Genomic DNA, 6073 nt, shown 5'->3' on the forward strand with positions numbered 1-6073 from the left:
CAGGTGGTGACATGCTCAGCCTGATTACTGCTGAGACCAGGTGTGTTGGAGGAGCAGACCTCCTCCTCACTCAGGATTACATAGATCATTAAGGGGTCAATATATTCATCAATCCGTCTCTGAGATGTACGGCTTGAACACCAACCTGAGAGGTGGTTGTTGATCTTGGGTTTTCCAGTAAATTTGGTCCAGTGTTGTCCAGCTGTATAAATTCTCCCTCTTCTCTCACCCAAGCATATATGGCTATAGTTTATCTCCTCACCAACCTTCTGCAGCTTTTGAAGAAAGAGGCCATATCCACAAAAAGCAAAGTTGACTTAGGCTAGGTACTCTCGAGAGTCAGAGTTATGAATACTAGAGCAGATGAAGGCAAGAAACTTTTCTCCTTGAGAACTTTTCAAAGCTAGAACCAGACTGAAATGAAGCAAAAGTAAGGACAGCAGGGCACAGAGAGGAACTTCTCAGGCGAGAAAGAATTCCTAAATACTAACCAGGTCATCAAAGGAACCCATGTTTTATGTCCCTGCCAAGAGTACCTCTCTGATAACAGGAAGGAAAAAAAAAAGCAAAGAGACCATGTTCCAAGAGGCACAGTGATGCATTTCTTAAGGTTGAAGTCAGGGATGTGGGAGCTTTTCTCCTGATGTTTCCCTCTTCTCTGCAGCCTGATTTTCTCTGACATGTTTCGCCCTGTCTTCGGTTGTTGTTTAGTCGCTAAGTTATGTCCGACTCTTTTGCGACCCCATGGACAGTAGCCCTCCAGGCTTCTCTGTCCATGGAATTTTCCAGGTAAAAATACTGGAGTGGGTTGTCATTTCCCCTTACTCCAGGGGATCTTCCTGATTCAGGGATTGAACCTGGGTCTCCTTTATTGCAGATGGATTCTTTACTGCTGAGCCACCAGGGAAGTTCCCCATCTCCTGGCATCATTCAAAATCAGCACAGTCTTAAAACTGAGGTGGAAGTTGTACTCACCTGTCCACTGGTAGAGAGCTGAGTTTGAGGCAATGCAGTTGTCAGTGCTGGGCACTGCCCTTCCCCTGTTTTGGGATGGAGGCGAGGACAAGGAGAAGGTATCATATTGCATATCGCACCTTTCTCACTGTCTTCATGAAACTGCTTTTGCCGGCTTGAAAGGGGAAGCGGAAATGAGAAAATGCTCAAACACACATACACACACACACACATGCACAGTCCCCGCCTCCTACCCCAGCCACATCCTCTGTTTAGCTCGGCAGACTGACTGTAGAACAAAATATCTGAGGTCCCCGCAGCTCACCACTAAGGAGCCCTTCCCGTCAAGATCTGCAATGCTCTTTCCGAGACAATAGGAGACCTTTTCCTATTAAGGGGAAGGTACAGCTCACTGAAGGATGTGTACAGGAAAAGTCTTCTAACCATGTAACTGCCTCAAATAATTCCGTTGCCTCACGTAAAGCTTCTGTCCTCAGCAGGAGAAGTGTCTAAAAATGGTAATGCTCTCTCCCTAAAATGATCTCACATTTATTTCTGAGAAGATGCTTACAGCCCCATCACAAACTGAAGAGTCCTCTAAGCCAGAGTGCATCTGTTTTCATAACTCTTTCACACTCTCATGAAGTCCCCAGAAGCTTGTTTTCAAATACTGCACCATTGTAAGCAACTGTCTCTCTGTGTTGACTTCTTAATGTTTTATTTTTTGCTCAAACCAATTCAAAGTATTTCTTGTTAAATGACTGATTGATTTCTCACCCCCAAATCTGTCCCAGCCTGGAGACGTCTTCCATTTACTGGCTTTCAGTTTCAAGAAGACTGATTAGACTCTAGATTTTCTTCCATCCCTCTGTCACTTTCACCTCTGACCAGCATTCAGTATCCTTGACGATCCCTCACCCCATCTCCTGACACTCTTTCTTCTTTGATGTTGCACCAAGTTATCTCCTATCTCTCTTCAGGTCCTGATTCTGTTCCTTTCCTGTGTCATTTACTTACAAATATTTATCATAATATTTATCATACGAGACACACCTCTGATGTACTGCTGGAACTGACTTTCATGTGTTCATTCTTTTCTTCCCAATTTTATGGCTATAACTACAGCTGGATCTCTTTTTACCATGTTCCAAAATTTCATATCCAATTGCCAGTGGGACAACTTCATTGGATATTCACAATATAGTTATAGTGTCATGGAAAGTAGCCTAAATTTCTGCTCAGCAAATCAACTTCTCTAAATATTATTTTCTTCAAAGACAAGTAGGATTAAAATAATAATTCTCTCTCTCTCTAATACACACAGACACACACAATACATTCATTTACATGTAGGGATAAAAATGTCTAAACCTCTTTCCCAGTATATAGTAGGTGCTAAATATAAATTTTTCAGAGAATTAACTCAAAATCCACAAGTAAAAAACCAAATCTAGCACTCCCTTGGTCTCTTTAACACTATTTATTTTTACCCTGTACAAATTAACTACAACTAACTAATGGAAGTTAAAATTGTTTTTAACCTCATTTCTGAAATTCACTACTTTCCTTAACTGTTATCTTCAACATGCTGGGGACAGGGAAAGTACCACCTCTATGTTGTCTGTTCTTGTTTAGTCAGTGAGTCACGTCCAACTCTTTTGCGACCCCCATGGACTGTATCCCACCAGGCTCCTCTGTCCATAGGATTCTCCAGGCAACAACACTGGAGTGGGTTGCCATGCCCTCCTCCAGTCTTCCCAACCCAGGGATCGAACCCGAGTCTCTTGCACTGCACGCAGATTCTCTACCAATCAGCCACCAGGGAAGCCCTGGACACATTAACTAACACCTCCAGACCTCAACTTCCTATCTGCAAAATGAAGATAATCTTCCTAAAGGACTAGTTGCAAAACTCTAGGAAAACTCTAGTCCCTGAAGCCACCAAAGTGACCTTACTCATTAAAGAAACAAATTTTCATTTCACAAAAATTCATTTCACAAGCAAATTTTGAGAGGTTTTTTTTTTTTTTGTTAATTAAAAAAATGTCTGTGATTTTTTTTTAAATAAATGTTTTCTTCTTTAAAAGCAATTGCTGAAAGACAAAGATGCTGCTGTATGATCCCTAGGAAGACAAAGAAGTCCAGAGTATTCTATGTTTGTCTTATTCCTCAATTGTAGAATATTTCTCTCTCTCCCTCTTATCTACCCTTCCTATGTCCTCTGATAACATTGTGTGTGTGTGTGTGTGTGTGTGTGTTCAGTCTTTCAGTTGTGTCCGACTCTTTGCAACCCCTTGGACTGTAGCCTGCCGGGCTCCTCTCTCCATGGAATTCTCCAGGGAAGAATACTGGAGTTGGTGGTCATTTTCTTCTCCAGGGGATCTCCCCTGCCCAGGGATGGAGCCTCTATATCTTTGACTCTCTAAAGTTTTCTCATCATATATTCCACGGGCTTCCTGAAACCTTGACCAATTGTCCTTTTTCTGCTAGATATAGTTCAAGATTTCAGGAGGTTTTTAGGAGATTCTTCTCGTTTCCCGCCACCCCCCCCCCACCCCCGGTTAAAAATAAAAACTCTTAAACTATCTGAGATGTAGAGTTATCTCTCTACTGCCCATGCGATTCAGTAGTTTAACGCCTTATCACATGGTCAACTTGTCATTCTAGGGTGACCTCCCTTGCTTTATGAAATTTAGTAAAAACACTGAACTGGGAGTAAAAAAGCCATCTGGCTTTAACACTAGCTATATGCTGGTTACTCAGTTTCTCTGGCTATCAGCTTCCTTTTCGACAAATAGAGAAAGATTTTGTAAGGTTCTCTTGGCTCTAGAAATCTACACATACTTTTACTCTTCTCTCCTGTACCTATGTGTGGTTTCTTACAGAAAGTGAAAATATTAAGTGAGAGATTTTTGGTAAGAAATCATTAGAAAGGCAAGAGAGAATGCGTTAGGGAACAAAGTGTTATCCATTACAAAGCTAAGTAAAAATGGCCTTTGAATATTGTCCTCCAGACATGTAACCTGATAACACTGATAAATAAGAACAGTTTCCTAGCACTGAGGTGTCCATCAAATAGCTGAGCAGGATTGGGAAAAAGTTCTGAAGCTACCAGATTGAGAGCTAGTTGGCAGGCAGCCCAGCCAGACCTGGGGCAGAGCCAGGACAGCTGCCCAGCAAGACTGTCCCAAGATGGACAAGCTGCTGCTCACAGCCGCTGCTCTGGGCCAAGCAGCTGGACCCCTCTGCCCCAGCCCAGATGCAAGCTAGTTGCTTCCATTTCAGTTCTCAGCTTTCTCTGTTTTCAGACCGTGGGGTTTGCGAGCAGCCATTTTCCACTGGGTCTGTTTCTGCAAATCACTGATGTGGGAGTTTGAATGCGTTTGTCCCTTTCCTGTACCAAAGGCTCAAAAGTAGGGGAGAGAGGGACTTCCCTGGTGATCCAGTGGTTAAGACTCTGCTTCCAGTGCAGGGGGTGCAGATTCAATCCCCAGTCAGGGAACTAAGAGCCCACATAGCCAAAATTTTTTTTAAAAAGTGGGGAGAGAGCATGGGTAGTGCCGTAGGAGAGAAAGTAAGGGTTCAACTCATGAAGAGTTTTTTGAACTTCATGAGACATTCAGACCTGCAGAGGTTCATCTTGTCCTTTTCTTTGCTTCTGTGCTTGGCAGTACAGGATTCAAAGAAATGGGATTTACTATTATTTCCTAATACACCCAGTGCTCTGAATCACTCAGTTTAACTGCAGTGAGGTTCTTCGTTCTGTTTTGCTATCTCTTCCCTGTTATAAATCCAGCAGAACTAAAGAGCAGTATGTCACCAGCCTCTGCAAAGGGCAATACTGTGGGGATCTGATGTGATAATTCTATTTGAATTGAATTTAGTTGTCTGCCATCTAAGTTCCAGAGAAAAACTAGATCCAGGGGGATACAAAGATAGACAATATAAAATGCTATCCCTTAGAAGGCTTACTCTCTTGCGTGATTAAATAATTTGGAGGAAATACATGGCTAACAAAAGAAAAAACTTATTCTTTAAGGCACAACTTCTTGAAGATTTTAGCAAGCTGACATCAGTTGTGATTCTCTCAGAAGGAGTTTTTATTTCCCAAATGTCTTAGTCTCTCTCTCTTTTTTATTTTTTTGAGGAACATCCCAAACAAATCACTCATAGGAAAGTTGTCCTCCACTACAGTCATTTCTGTTCTGCCTTCTCTAGATTAAAAAACGCTGCTCAGGTCTTTCATCACACTCGGATGGTTTGAACAGAGATTGTCTGGTAAGCCTATGTCCTACCTTTCTTCTGATCAAGCCTGTTTAATTTAGAAGTATGTCATTTAACTTAGAGGCCTCATGGGGTCTCAAGTGTGATTCATGTAGTAAGCTCAGTGTCTTAGAAGCCCTTTGAGGAGGACAGAGTCTGAGGTCCACAGGATGTGAACATAAGTGCAGTGAACGAGGAGGGATCTGGGGATTCACAGGATGGGAGTTCGAGGACTTTGGGAGCTGGGATAACCCTGTGGACTTGAGGAACAAGAAATGTGGAAACATTTTCAGCTTGGTCTTCCTAGCTAGAAGAAAGGATGGCTTCTAGGACGGTTCCTTTCTCTACCAGGAAGCTGGTACATAGTCACCGCTGATAGCAATGGTATAACTGGTGGTAAGAAAACAATGAGGGGATGAAAGAAAAGCTGTCAAAATGTTTGGGTGAAAGAGCATCTAAGGTGAGTTGGACCTTTGAGAAACTGTGCGTCAAGTGCCAGGAGGCACTTAGTGACCTCATGGACTTGGGAAACATTTAAAGCTGTGGTCTTTAGGTCCAGCACTCTAAAGTCTTTAAAAGGAGGGGGATTAAAAGCCACAACAGCAGGCAGAATTTGAAGGTTGCTTTAGATCTGATATAAGGGGAAATGCAGTGTTTGAGTGTGGGGTTTAGGGTTTAGAGGCAGAACATGAGAACTTGAGTTCTGATGAGGAAGGGGCAGGAGAAGCAGATTGCAGGAAGAGGTGGAGGGCTCTTTTCTAAGCTTACATTCTCCTCTCATCTCTACAGAAGAGAAGCCCTGAAACTCTGCGGCCATTCCACCAAAGTTAGCCTGTTCTTCCCAGCCACAGTGGAC

General features: G+C 42.7%; 1 protein-coding gene across 4 annotated transcripts in view; it reads right to left on the bottom strand.

Annotated features, from left to right (window-relative positions):
• Positions 1–1132, bottom strand: part of TESPA1 (thymocyte expressed, positive selection associated 1) — a 35419-nt gene extending 34287 nt beyond the window's left edge. For 2 of the 4 annotated variants that reach the window (XM_027542120.1, XM_027542121.1), the window contains exon 1: positions 976–1122. The gene's annotated coding sequence lies outside the window, so the exon portion shown is untranslated. Of the gene's footprint in view, positions 1–975 lie in introns of all 4 variants that reach the window. The other 2 variants (XM_027542122.1, XM_027542123.1) reach the window with 1 other exon arrangement.
• Positions 1133–6073: the final 4941 nt, after the last annotated feature.

The sequence above is a fragment of the Bos indicus x Bos taurus genome, chromosome 5 (genome assembly GCF_003369695.1).
Source record: "Bos indicus x Bos taurus breed Angus x Brahman F1 hybrid chromosome 5, Bos_hybrid_MaternalHap_v2.0, whole genome shotgun sequence".
Taxonomy (NCBI): Eukaryota; Metazoa; Chordata; class Mammalia; order Artiodactyla; family Bovidae; genus Bos; species Bos indicus x Bos taurus.